At 45.9% G+C, this 15,219-nt stretch overlaps 1 pseudogene; it reads left to right on the forward strand.

Annotated features, from left to right (window-relative positions):
• Positions 1-6,235: 6,235 nt before the first annotated feature.
• LOC129147497 (5S ribosomal RNA) lies at positions 6,236-6,350 on the forward strand (annotated as a pseudogene).
• Positions 6,351-15,219: the final 8,869 nt, after the last annotated feature.

Consider the following 15,219-nt stretch of genomic DNA (forward strand, 5'->3'; position numbering starts at 1 on the left):
TTTTAATTAACTGACCTTATCTAGGGCTCTTCAAATTCTTTGTCTCTGGTGGTTTGTGGATCAATTACCTATAACACAACTCCCTGGGGTGGTTGGAAATATGCAGATTTTATCCTGACAGCCCCAAACTGTGAATTAATTGTGGTGTCTATCTGAGAAATGTTCCTTTATAAAGGTAATAAATAGCCTGGCTCGCATGGCTCAATGGTTGAGCATCAACCTATGAACAAGCAGATCATGATTTGATTCCCCGTCAGGGCACATACCTGGGTTGCAGGCTCGATCCCCAGTGTGGGGGGTGCAGGAGGCAGCCAGTCAATGATTCTCATCATTGATGTTTCTCTCTCTCTCTCCCTCTCCCTTCCTATCTGAAATAAACAAAAAATATATTTAAAAAAAGGTAATAATTCTTTCATTCTCTAAAGATTGAGGAAAGTTATATATGTATATGCCATTTTCAGTTAGCTTTATATTAACCAAGAGACCTGAGAAGATTTCTCAGTGAAGTTCAAAACCATTCCTGGTAGTTGGAGTCTGTATTAGTTTCATAGGTCTACTGGAACAAATACCACAAACTTAGCTTAAACAACATAAATTTATTCTCTCACAGTTTGGGTGTATAGAAGTCCAAAACGGAAAAGTTACGGTCCTATATTTATGTGGAGCCAGAGCACTCTAATTCTCAAAACATCCAAATTCATATCTTGAAACCCAACCACCAATGCAATAGTATTATTTCATTTGGCAAGTAATTAGGGTTACATGAGATCAATAGTGCCCTTGTAAGGGTCATGAAGAGCTTGCATCCTGTCTACTCTCCATGTGAGGATGCCATGTGATATCAGCAGTGTACTCTAGGCAACCTATATATGTCTCATATTGATGTTTCTCTCTTTCTCCCCTGCTCCCTACCCTCTTGTGTCTCTTTAAAATCAATAAACATATCTTTGGGTGAGAATTTAAAAAATAAATCAAACTTGACTATTGAGAATTTCAAGGAAATGGCAACATTTTTGAACTGTAAAGTGTGTCCCATTCCACACCACTCTAACTGGTGTATTTGTAGGTCAGCTACTCCTCCTGGAAGCAGTATGGCCATTGGGAGGAAGACTCTCTCAGATTGCAGCTTTGAAGAGGAGCTCAGATTGCCAGACTGGACTAGCTCTTCTGAATTTCCTGAGATGCCAGGACCTGTGGCTTTCTTGGAAAGTTCTTCAATACCCCTCAACTCCCCACCTTCTTTAACACCCCCTCCCCACACCCTACCATCCTGGGCTCTGGGGCCACCCAAGTGTGCAGGCCAAATACTGCCTGTGAGTGGGAAGGGGAGACCCAGAAAGAGATAGTTATCTTTTGTGCAGGTGAAAGAAACCACTTGGTCCCTGATGATTTTGGGGAAAAGGCTTACTCTTCTATAGTCACTTCGGCGCAAGAATAATAAAGGTTAGAACCTGAGTTGGGCTAGGGGTGCTTGGTTGCGAAGAGGCACATGCATGACAGGGCTGCCAATTGTGACATGGCTGCCAATTGTTGGGCTCCTGCTCAGTGAATGGTACTTGCATCCCACTTGTCTGGGTTGCTTGTATGTGCTCCAGTATTTTAGATAGCTCATTCTCCAGTGACCTAGGTTGCTTACCCAGTATTTTGGATCGTGCATTGTGCCCCAGTATCCTGGGTCACTCTCCTTGCCCCATTCACCTTGGTGACTCACTGTACCCCGGACATCCGCCTGTCATGTCCGGGCTCCACATGGCCTCAAGGTTCCAGTGGCAGCTGTTGTGGCTGCAGGTCTAGGCAGCTCCGATTCCGGAGTTGGCCATGTACTCTATCCTGCTGACCTCCATCCCCCTGGAGCCCTCTAAGACCTAGTCTTGGGATCAGGAAATCCTCCTTCAAATATTGAATTTCCTTCACTAAACTATGATGCCTCAGCTGTACTTTCAGAGGCTAATGAGAAAACGGAACCTTCTCCGAACCCTCAGGAGGCTTTAGCTCAGCTTCCACCCCAACAAGAAGCCTCAACTCACTCTACAGTGTTTTCTGAGTTGAAATTTTTGTTCGACCACCACTAAGGACTTCAAGATAAGCATCATCCCTATCCTGCATTAGTTCAATCATCAAAGAGCTCAGCTCTACCTCCCGTGCCTCTTCCCAATACACAAACTTCGCGATTCCATGGGAAGGGTTGACGCCAACCTCCAAAGTCTTCTATGGATGTTGAAGTTCAGCCTTCACATCAAAAGGCAACAGACTCATGTCCAGATTGGTGTGAAGTTCAAAATAGACTCTTGCCTATTGGTGTTAAAGATGTGGACCTGGGGGTTTTGATAACTTCTGAGCCCCCTAAGAAGATTGAGCCATCTGCTACTTGCAAGGCCTCTGCTCATCCTGCAAAAGGCCCAGCACTGCTCAACCAAGGTAATGTACCTAGGATACAACATTGAAGAAGGTATCGGACGCTCTCAAATAGTAGAGTTCAGGCCATCCTCTCAATACCCACCACAAAGACGAAGCGGCAGGTTCGGGAATTCCTGGAGCCATAGGGTACTGCAGACTTTGGATCCTGGGTTTTGCTGAAATAGCCAATCCCCTATATTCAGCTACAGCGGGTAAAAACCCAAGCCTCTCCTGGACAGAAGTAGAGGAAAAGGCATTCCAAAAGTTAAAGCAGGCCCTCGTGAGTGCTCCAGCTCTGGCACTGCCTGACCTCACCAAGCCCTTCCAGCTTTATGTGGTAGAATCTCAGGGGGCTGCCAAAGGGGTACTAACACAAACTCTCGAGCCCTGGAAGAGGCCAGTGGTTGGACCCAGTGGCCGCAGGATGGCCGGGCTGTCTGAAGGCTATAGCAGCCACGGCCATATTGGTTAAGGAAGCCTCTAAACTGACTTTTGGCCAAGACTTACAAGTGGTTGCGTCCCATGCAGTAGACACCCTAATGCACAGCCCACCTGAGCAGACTGCAGCTCCTACACTAAACCCTGAGGTGACATTTCCACTTCCAGAGTCCGTTCAGGCTCAGCAGCCAACCATTCCACTGTTGGAACTAGAAGTTCCCATCATTCCAGAACCTACTTTGGAGACTGGTGCTACAGCCCTGCAGCAGACTGCAGCTCCTCCAAAGCACTCTGCGGTGGCATTTCCACTTCAAGAGCCTGTTCAGGCTCAATGGCCAACCTTTCCACCTGTGGGACTGGAACTCACCATCACTCCTGAACCGACTTTGAGAAATGCTACTACAGCCCTGCAGGAGACCGCAGCTCCTCCACTAATCCCTGGGGTGACATTTCCACTTCCAAAGCCGGTTCAGTCTCAGCAGCCAACCTTTCCACCATTAGAACTGTAACTCCCATCATTCCAAAACCTACTTTGGAGGCTGATGCTACAGCCCTGCAGCAGACTATTGCTCCTTGAAAGCACCCTGAAGTGACACTTCAACATCCAGAACTTGTTCAGGTTCAGCAGCCATCTTTTTCTGAAGTCACAGCGACAATTCTATCGTTTGACCTGGAAGTTACAATTACTCAGCAACCAGAGTCATCAGAGACAGTTCCTCCAATGACTGAACAGAATGCCACCATGAACATATGTGAGCTCTGTTCCTGCAATAATGGGACACTGTCGTGTATTGGTTTTGGCTCAAATCAGAGGCTCTACAAAGTGCCAGTCCCAGAGCCCAGCACCTACAATGGCACCTTCCCCATCTTAAACTTGCAGGGAAATGCTATTTCTTACATCGGTAAAGATACCGAAGTCATACCATTTGGTTGAGAAACTAAATCTCAGTGGAAATAATTTGAATTACATAAAGATTCATTTGAAGGCCTGCTTTCCCTCCAATATTTGGACTTGTCCTGCAATAAGATAGTATTGAAAGGAATGCATTTGAATCATTACCTCTTTTACAATATATAATTCTCCATAATAATTCCCTGATGAGTCTTCAAGATCCATATCTTTTTAATTTGCCAGCGTTTGCCCGGCCAACTCAGTCGGTAGAGCATGAGACTCTTAATTTGCCAGCGGTGAAATATTTAGACATGGGAACAACACAAGTGACATTTACAACACTTGATAACATTCTCATGACGAATCCTGAGTTAGAAAAACTTATCTTACCTAACCATTTGGCCGGCCGCCTCTGACAATCTAAAAGACAGTCAAACTGCATTGTGATACCGAATGTCTGACCAACACACCTTGGGATGAAGAACTCCTAATAGAAGGACCGCTCATGAAAGTATTACAAGGCCGGCAGAACATCAGCACTGAGCTGACAATGGAGCCAGAGAGGGCATCCTCAAACAAAAATAGCGACACTTCCTCATCCCTTATGAGCCTTCTGATGAGACTGCTCACAGAGCAGCAGGAAGTAAAGATGTCCAAGCACAGTGGGATATGAAACAATGGAAAAATGAGAGGATGCAAGCCCCTGGGGAGCAGGAAGAGAAGGAATCAAATGAGTTGACAAAAGAAGTGCCAGGATATGAGAACTACAACAAAGTCATCATAGCATCACCTGTGATTGCAGTAGTAGCTTTATTTTTTTTTTTTTTTGTAGTTTTCTGTCTCATTGCGATTTGTCACAGTAAGGAGGCTACAAAGGAAAGCTCCAGGGGATCTTACAAGTGTCCAGCAGAACAAATCAGCAGAACACCAGCTGGAGAAGGGCGGTTTCTGGAGAAGGCTTTTTCTTTGGCTGAAGAATCTGTTTGCACCTCTCCTGGCCATATTTCAGAAGAAAAATGAGCTGAAGTCGCAAGATACAGCTGAGAATGAAGCTTTCCTAAAAATGGAACAGGGTGAAGAAGCCACTGGAGACAAGATGGATGCATCAGAATCTCCTGGTGAAGATGCAGCAGAGGAAAGTGAGGGCTAAAATCTCCACTGATTGGACCACATCCTCAGCCTTATTTGATAGACTCTCCCTTCCCCCAACTGGTGTTAAAGATGTGGACCTGGGGGTTTTGATAACTTCCCAGCCCCCTAAGAAGATTGCACCATCTGCTACGAGCAAGGTCTCTGAACATCATGCAAAGTCTACCAAAGAAGAACAACCTACATCCCAGCAGGAATCCCCAGCTCTGTCTACTTTGGAGGCTGATGCTACAGCCCTGAAACAGACTGCAGCTCCTCCTCTAAATGCTGAGGTGACATTTCCACTTCCAGAGCCCGTACAGACTCAGCAGCCAACCTTTCCACCTGTGGACCTGGGACTCACCATCACTTCTAAACATACTTTGGAGGCTCATGCATCCCTGCAGCAGACTACAGCTCCTCCAAAGCACCCTGGGTTGACCCTTCCACCACAAGAGACTGTGCAAACCAGCTGGCCCCCACCCATGCACCAGGCCTCTATCCTATCTAATAAAAGAGTAATATTCAGATTGACCATCACTCCAACACACAAGATGGCTGCCCCCATGTGGTCAACGATCCTGCCACCATGTGGACACAAGATGGCCACCACAAAATGGCCATCAGGGGAGAGCAGTTGGGAGGGACCAGGCCTGCAGAGGAGGGAAGTTGGGGGCAAACAGGCTGGCATGGTACTTGTATCCCACTTGTCTGGGTTGCTTGTATGTGCCCCAGTATTCTGAATCGCTCCTTGTGCTCCAGTGTCCTGGGTTGTTCATTGTGCCCCAGTATTTTGGATTGCTCATTGTGCCCCAGTATCCTGGGTCACTCTGCTTGCCCCATTTGCCTTGGTTTCTCAATGTGCCCAGGACCTCTGCCTGTCATGTCCGGGCTGCGCATGGAGGCCCCACGGTTTCTGTTCCTGTGGCAGCTGTTATGGCTGCAGGTCCAGGCAGCTCCGATTCCGGAGTTGGCTATGGACTCTATCCTGCTGACCTCCATCCCCCTGGGGCCCTCCAAGCCCTGGTCTTGGGATCAGTAATATCCTGGAAATATTGAACTTCCTTTGCTCAACCAAGCTGTACTTAGAGAGTCCCCCGCTCCGAACCCTCAGGAGGCTTTAGCTCAGCTTCCACCCCAACAAGAAGCCTCAACTCACTCTGCAGTGTTTTCTGAGTTGAAATTTTTGTTCAACCACCACTAAGGACTTCAAGACAAGCATCATCCCTATCCTGCATTAGTTCAATCATCAAAGAGCTCAGCTCTACCTCCCGTGCCTCTTCCCAATACACAAACTTCGTGAATCCATGGGAAGGGTCGACGTCAACCTCCAAATCTTCTGTGGATGTTGATGTTCAGCCTTCACATCAAAAAGCAACAGACTCAAGTCCAGTCTGAACACGCCCGATCTCATCTGATCTCGGAAGCTAAGCAGGGTCGGGCCTGGTTAGTACTTGGATGGGAGACCGCCTGGGAATACCGGGTGCTGTAGGCTTAAAAAATAAAATAAAATAAAGCAACAGACTCAAGTCCAGTTTGGGGGAAAGTTCAACATCGTCTCTTGCCTATCAATGTAAAAGATGTGGACCTGGGGGTTTTGATAACTTCCCAGCCCCCTAAGAAGATTGCACCATCTGCTACGAGCAAGGTCTCTGAACATCATGCAAAGTCTACCAAAGAAGAACAACCTACATCCCAGCAGGAGTCCCCAGCTCCGTCTACTTTGGAGGCTGATGCTACAGCCCTGAAGCAGACTGCAGCTCCTCCAAAGCACCATGAGGTGACATTGTTACTTTAAGAGCCTGTTCAGGCTCAGTAGCCCACCATTCCATCTGTGGACCTGGGACTCACCATCACTCCTGAACATACTTTGCAGGCTGGTGCTACAGCCCTGCAGCAGGCTGCAGCTCCTCCATTAAATGCTGAGGTGATATTTCCATGTCCAGAGCCCATTCAGGCTCAGCAGCCAACCTTTCCACCTTTGGAACTACAAGTCCCCATCATTCAAGAACCTACTTTGGAGGCTGGTGCTGCAGCCCTGCAGCAGAATGCAGCTCCTGCAAAGCACCCTGAGGTGATACTTCCACCTACAGAACCTGTTCAGGCTCAGTGGCCAACCTTCCCACCTGTGGACCTGGGACTCACCATCACTCCAGAACCGACTTTGGAGGCAGATGCATCCCTGCAGCAGACTGACTATACAGCTCCTCCAAAGCACGCTGAGGTGACACTTCCACCACCAGAGGCTGTGCAGGCTCAGCCACCAACCTTTCCACCTTTGGACCTGGAGCTCACCATCACTCCTGAACCGACTTTGGGGGCTGATGCTACAGCCCTGCAGCAGACTATTGCTCCTCGAAAGCACCCTGAAGTGACACTTCAACATCCAGAACTTGTTCAGGTTCAGCAGCCATCTTTTTCTGAAGTCACAGCCACAGTCCTATCGTTTGACCTGGAAGTTACAATTACTCAGCAACCAGAGTCATCAGAGACAGATCCTCCAATGACTGAGCAGAATGCCACCATGAACATATGTGAGCTCTGTTCCTGCAATAATGGGACACTGTCATGTATTGGTTTTGGCTCAAACCAGAGGCTCCACAGAGTGCCAGTTCCAGAGCCCAGCACCTACAATGGCACCTTCCCCATCTTAAACTTGCAGGGAAATGCTTTTCTTACATCGGTAAAGATACCGAAGTCATACCATTTGGTTGAGAAACTAAATCTCAGTGGAAATAATTTGAATTACATAAAGATTCATTTGAAGGCCTGATTTCCCTCCAGTATTTGGACTTGTCCCGCAATAAGATAGTATTGAAAGGAATGCATTTGAATCATTACCTCTTTTACAATATATAATTCTCCATAATAATTCCCTGATGAGTCTTCAAGATCCATATCTTTTTAACCTTTTACACTGGGATGTCCAGTGTGACTCCACACGGTTAGCATCGGTAGCAGCTCAAGAAAAAAGCAAACAAGTACAAAGGGTTAATTTGCCAGCGCTGGCCCGGCTAGCTCAGTCAGTAGAGCATGAGACTTAATTTGCCAGCGGTGAAATATTTAGACATGGGAACAACACAAGTGACATTTACAACACTTGATAACATTCTCATGACGACTCCTGAATTAGAAAAAGTTATATCACCTAACCATTTGGCCTGCTGCCTCTGCCAATCTAAAAGACAGTCAAACTACATTGTGATACCGAATGTCTGACCAACACACCTTGGGATGAAGAACTCCTAATAGAAGGACCGCTCATGAAAGTATTACAAGGCCGGCAGAACATCAGCACTGAGCTGACAGTGGAGCCAGAGAGGGCACCCTCAAACAAAAATAGCGACACTTCCTCATTTCTTATGAGCCTTCTGATGAGACTGCTCACAGAGCAGCAGGAAGTAAAGATGTCCAAGCACAGTGGGATATGAAACAATGGAAAAATGAGAGGATGCAAGCCCCTGGGGAGCAGGAAGAGAAGGAATCAAATGAGTTGACAAAAGAAGTACCAGGATATTAGAACTACAACAAAGTCATCATAGCATCACCTGTGATTGCAGTAGTAGCTTTATTTTTTTTTTTGTAGTTTTCTGTCTCATTGCGATTTGTCACAGTAAGGAGGCTACAAAAGAAAGCTCCAGGGGATCTCTTACAAGTGTCCAGCAGAACAAATCAGCAGAACACCAGCTGGAGAAGGGCGGTTTCTGGAGAAGGCTTTTTCTTTGGCTGAAGAATCTGTTTGCACCTCTCCTGGCCATATTTCAGAAGAAAAATGAGCTGAAGTCGCAAGATACAGCTGAGAATGAAGCTTTCCTAAAAATGGAACAGGGTGAAGAAGCCACTGGAGACAAGATGGATGCATCAGAATCTCCTGGTGAAGATGCAGCAGAGGAAAGTGAGGGCTAAAACCTCCACTGATTGGACCACATCCTCAGCCTTATTTGATAGACTCTCCCTTCCCCCAACTGGTGTTAAAGATGTGGACCTGGGGGTTTTGATAACTTCCCAGCCCCCTAAGAAGATTGCACCATCTGCTACGAGCAAGGTCTCTGAACACCATGCAAAGTCTACCAAAGAAGAACAACCTACATCCCAGCAGGAGTCCCCAGCTCTGTCTACTTCGGAGGCTGATGCTACAGCCCTGAAGCAGACTGCAGCTCCTCCAAAGCACCATGAGGTGACATTGTTACTTTAAGAGCCTGTTCAGGCTCAGTAGCCCACCATTCCATCTGTGGACCTGGGACTCACCATCACTCCTGAACATACTTTGCGGGCTGGTGCTACAGCCCTGAAGCAGGCTGCAGCTCCTCCATTAAACGCTGAGGTGATATTTCCACGTCCAGAGCCCATTCAGGCTCAGCAGCCAACCTTTCCACCTTGGAACTATAAGTCCCCATCATTCAAGAACCTACTTTGGAGGCTGGTGCTACCGCCCTGCAGCCAAATAAATGCAGCTCTTGCAAAGCACCCTGAGGTGACACTTCCACCACCAGAGCCTGTTCAGGCTCAGTGGCCAACCTTCCCACCTGTGGACCTGGGACTCACCATCACTCCAGAACCGACTTTGGAGGCAGATGCATCCCTGCAGCAGACTGACTATACAGCTCCTCCAAAGCACGCTGAGGTGACACTTCCACCACCAGAGGCTGTGCAGGCTCAGCCACCAACCTTTCCACCTTTGGACCTGGGACTCACCATCACTCCTGAACCGACTTCGGAGGCTGATGCTACAGCCCTGCAGCAGACTATTGCTCCTCCAAAGCACCCTGAAGTGACACTTCAACATCCATAACTTGTTCAGGTTCAGCAGCCATCTTTTTCTGAAGTCACAGCCACAGTCCTATCATTTGATAGCCACAGTCCTATTGTTTGACCTGGAAGTTACAATTACTCAGCAACCAGAGTTATCAGAGACTGTTCCTCCAATGACTGAGCAGAATGCCACCATGAACATACGTGAGCTCTGTTCCTGCAATAATGGGACACTGTCGTGTATTGGTTTTGGCTCAAACCAGAGGCTCCACAGAGTGCCAGTTCCAGAGCCCAGCACCTACAATGGCACCTTCCCCGTCTTAAACTTGCAGGGAAATACTTTTTTTTTACATCAGTAAGTCATGCCATTTGGTTATGAAACTAAATCTCAGTGGAAATAATTTGAATTACATAAAGATTCATTTGAAGGCCTGCTTTCCCTTCAGTGTTTGGACTTGTCCTGCAATAAAATATAATTTATTGGAAAAATGCATTTGAATCATTACCTCTTTTACAATATATAATTCTCCATAATAATCCCCTGATGAGCCTTCAAGATCCATATCATTTTAATTTGCCAGCGTTTGCCCGGCTAACTCAGTCAGTAGAGCATGAGACTCTCAATTTGCCAGCGGTGAAATATTTAGACATGCGAACAACACAAGTGACATTTACAACACTTGATAACATTCTCATGACGAATCCTGAATTAGAAAAACTTATCTAAGCATTTGTCCTGCTGCCTCTGCCAATCTAAAAGACAGTCAAACTGCATTGTGACCAACACACCTTGTGATGAAAACTCCTAATAGAAGGACCGCTCATGAAAGTATTACAAGGCCGGCAGAACATCAGCACTGAGCTGACAGTGGAGCCAGAGAGGGCACCCTCAAACAAAAATAGCGACACTTCCTCATTGCTTATGAGCCTTCTGATGAGACTGCTCACAGAGCAGCAGGAAGTAAAGATGTCCAAGCACAGTGGGATATGAAACAATGGAAAAATGAGAGGATGCAAGCCCCTGGGGAGCAGGAAGAGAAGGAATCAAATGAGTTGACAAAAGAAGTGCCAGGATATGAGAACTACAACAAAGTCATCATAGCATCACCTGTGATTGCAGTAGTAGCTTTATTTTTTTTTTTGTAGTTTTCTGTCTCATTGCGATTTGTCACAGTAAGGAGGCTACAAAGGAAAGCTCCAGAGGCTCTCTTGCAAGTGTCCAGCAGAACAAATCAGCAGAATACCAGCTGGAGAAGGGCGGTTTCTGGAGAAGGCTTTTTCTTTGGCTGAAGAATCTGTTTGCACCTCTCCTGGCCATATTTCAGAAGAAAAATGAGCTGAAGTCGCAAGATACAGCTGAGAATGAAGCTTTCCTAAAAATGGAACAGGGTGAAGAAGCCACTGGAAACAAGATGGATGCATCAGAATCTCCTGGTGAAGAGGCAGCAGAGGAAAGTGAGGGCTAAAACCTCCACTGATTGGACCACATCCTCAGCCTTATTTGATAGACTCTCCCTTTTCCCAGTGGTGGGCGGAGTATGACGTAACCTGAGTCTCTATGTGGGGACATTCCAGCGACATTGAATCACTAATCAATGCTTAGTGCCCTGGGCCCCACCCCTTCCCATTCCTCGTTTCTCCCCTCAAAAGGTGTGTTCACTGTTGCATGTGTTGCTGTTCTTTCCTTTTGAGACAGCCCGGCTGGGTCCTCCTTCTCCTCTAATCCTGGGTTTTCTACCCTCTTTTGTAATGAATCTTGCTCATTTGTGAGGAATAAACTTCCGCTTTTAACTTGTAAAAAAACAAAAAACAAAAACAAATTCCAGTGGCAGCTGGACAGGCTGGCCCAGGACAAACTGAGGCTGGAGGCAGAGTTTGGCAACATGCAGGGGCTTGTGGAGGACTGAAGAATAAGTGTGAGGATGAGATCAGCAAGCGCACAGAGATGGAGAATGAATTTGTCCTCATCAAGAAGGATGTGGCTGGCCCTGGCCGGTATTCTCAGTGGTTAGAGTGTCTACCCATGGACCAAAGGGTCTTGGGTTCAATTCCCAGTCAAGGGCATGTACCTCGGTTACAGGTTCCCCAGTCCCTGTGGGAGCATGCACAGGAGGTGACCAATCGATGTGTCTCTCTCACGTCAATGTTTCTCTCTCTGACTCAGACAGTCAACATCCCTCGAGGGGTCCCAGATTGGAGAGCATGCAGGCTGGGCTGAGGGACACCCCCACTTCCATGCATGAATTTCGTGCACCAGTCCTCTAGTAAAATAAATAAAATCCTTATTTCCAAATACCGTCACATTCTGAAGTACTGGGGGTTAGGAACTCAACACATGAATTGGGGGAGGAGGAACACAATTCATAACAATAGTATAGCCAAAACCGGTTTGGCTCGGTGTCGAAAACAGTTTGGTTCGGTGGATAGAGTGTTGGCCTGCAGAATGGGCGGTCCCAGGTTCGATTCTGGTTGGGGGCAAGTGCCTTGGTTGCAGGCACATTCCTGGTGGGGGGTGTGCAGAAGGGAGCTGATTGATGTTTCTCTCTCATTGATGTTTCTTGCTCTCTGTCACTCTCCCTTCCTCTCTGTAAAAAATCAATAAAATGTATTTTTTTAAAAAATAGTATATTACAAAGTTTATGAGTATATAGGCACTGCTTGCCAACACAAAGATTTGCTTTTTAAAAAAATAATTTTATTTACTTATTTATTGATTTTAGAGAGAGAAATATTGATTTGTTGTTCCACTTATTTATGCATATATTGGTTGCTTCTTGTGTAACCGAACAACCAAGGGTTCCGGCTGCCTGTCACTACTTGAGCCAATTCAGCAGAGACAGGGCTGAATCATATATGAGCATTCATTCCAATGCTGCCGGCAGTTTAGAGAGCAGTAGGTCATCCACAAAATTCTGCTCTCCCCTACCATAAGCCAGCTGCTTATATTAGAAGGACAAAGATTACATGGGGAAGTAGTAATTATAGGCATGGGAAAGTACTGTATTTCCTGGCATATAAGATGACTTTTTAAGCCAGGAAAATCTTCTCAAAAGTCAGGGGTCGTCTTAGCCGGGCATCATCTTACAGGGCAGGTATATCCCAAACTCTATATTTTAACTGGAAAAGTTGGGGGTCGTCTTATACACCCAGTCGTCTTATACGCCAGAAAATATGGTAGGCATGGGATAATCATTATAATTTACAGGTCATGTGGGCTGGGGGGTGGAGGGTCACAGAGGGCAGGTGCCTCCGGGTGCCCTTGGTCCAGATTATAGGCGATAGAGGCTGCGGGTTGTAAAGAGCAGGTGCCTCCAGGACTAGATTGTTTCAGCCATGAGGTTGTAAATCTTTCCATCAAGATAGTCAGTTTTCAGGACAGGAGGATGGACTGCATTCCAATTATAGCTCCCATGTCCCAGGGCCTGCCACTCTCAGCCAGGTTAGTTTAGAATGTGCTTTCTCTAAGCAGAACAGAACCATCCTGGTTAATAGAGCATGATTAATATTTCTTATCATTGTAGCTAGTCCCCAATATTCTATTTCTGCTCCTAACACTTATATGTGCCCTGATCAGAGATAGAACCCTGAACTTTGGTTTGTTGTTATGATACTCTAACCAACTGAGCTACCCAGGAGGGCAAAGATTTACTTTTTGAGGAAGAAAATTTTACCCTTCGCAATAGCATGGATGGACCTGGAGAACATTACGCTAAGTGAAATAAGCCAGTCAGAGAAAGACAAGTACCGTATGACTTCATTCATATGTGGAATTTAATGAACAAACTGAACTACAAAGCAAAATAGAGACAGACTCATAGCTAGAAAGCAGACAGCTGGGGTGGGGAGGGGGGACAAAAAAGAAAAAAAGAAAACTCATGGACATGAACAGTGTAGTGATGGGGGGATGGAAGAGGCCATAGAGGGGATAAATGGTGATGGGGAAAAATGAATTCACATTAAAAAAGAAATAAAATTTATACATTAAAAAAATGATTTGTTTTTTTGGACAAGCAAAGCCAACCATTGGGGGACTGCTTGCACATTTGTAAACAAGTATAGGCTGGTCTCTATGAGTAAATTGTCCTTCCTGTCCTTTCCACCCTAAGAATCCAACCCCCTCCAGGGGGAAAAAAAAGTCACTGTACTCTCGCTGGTTATTGTAATATTAAAATTTGGTCTCTTGAACCCAGGGAGGCCAGTCCCAATGTCTCTGGTCATAAATGTCCAGAGTGGGACAGGATAACTCTGCAATCCGCAATAGTCCTCCCCCCTCTCTCTGAGAGATGCATACCTTGCTGTCCTTCACCTGTCCAGGCCTCTCTTGGCATCCTTGTATACCCCTCCCACTGTGGAGGGGTCTCTGTGGTTTCTCTCTAGCCTGGGCCACCTCGAGACACACTGGGATTACCCACAGCCAAATAAGTTGTGACTCTGAAGCTGTCCCTGGTCTGATCAAGATTCCTTGCTCATGATCTGGCTAGGTTGCTCTTGACAAGGCACTAAGTTTTTAACCATTGCCTATTTTGAGCCATTGGGTTTAAGGGACAGGATTGTGTGCCACCTGATTATTTTATTGATTTGGGTGTACTTAGAGATTCTGGATTCACAGAGTTAATCAAAGTAGGTGAGAACAGCTCTAACAGTTTACTTAGTTGGTTGATTAGAATCTGGCCTCAATGGTGGTCTGAACTGGTTGAGATTGAGGTAATGCCAAAACTTCCCTGGTAAACTGTAGACTAGAGGAAAGATCACAAAGGCTGGATCTTGGAAAGTAGGTGTGGAAATAGGCCAGCCAGTCACCTACCGAGTAGCAGTCTATTGGGCTAATGGCACTCGACGTCAAGGAAGGGGCAGCTTATATATTTAGTCATTATTCAGCATATAGATTTGCCTTCATTGCCTGCAATGTTTTTGCCATACATGAAATTTGAAGTATTTTTCACTTCTTGTTAAAACATTAGGGGTAGCCGTGGCTCCTTTGTACCAATTCTACTATTTCTTAACCCAGTAGTATGAATCATAACATCTGAACCATAGTTTTTGAGAAGTAGCATTCCAGGTATTCAGAATTGAGAAAAATAGCACATAAGAAATAAATTCCATCATCAAGTATTTCTTTTTATTATTATTATTGATTTGAGATAGAAACATCAATTTGTTGTTCCACTTATTTATGCATTCATTGGTTGATTCTTGTATGTGCCTTGGCTGGGGATCGAACTCTCAACTTTGGCATATCTAACCAACTGAGCTCCCTGGCCAGATCTCAAATATTTCTTAAAAATTGATGAAGTCAGCCCTAGGCAGTTTTGCTCAGCGGATAGAACATCATCCTGCAGATTGAAGGGTCCTGGTTCAATTTCAGTCAAGGGCACAAGCCAGGTTTGTAGGCTCAATCCCCAGTAGGAGGTGTGCAGGAGGCAGCCAATCAATGATTCTTTCTTATCATTGATGTTTCTATCTCTCCCTCTCCCTTCCTCTCTAAAATCAATAAAAATACATATTTGTTTTAAAAAGTTATGAAGTCAGCCCAGTTGATGGGGCTCAGTGGTTGAGCATTGACCTATGAACCAGGAGGTCACAGTTCAATTCCTTGTCGAGGCACATGCCCG

This window comes from Eptesicus fuscus, chromosome 20 (genome assembly GCF_027574615.1).
Source record: "Eptesicus fuscus isolate TK198812 chromosome 20, DD_ASM_mEF_20220401, whole genome shotgun sequence".
Lineage (NCBI taxonomy): Eukaryota > Metazoa > Chordata > Mammalia > Chiroptera > Vespertilionidae > Eptesicus > Eptesicus fuscus.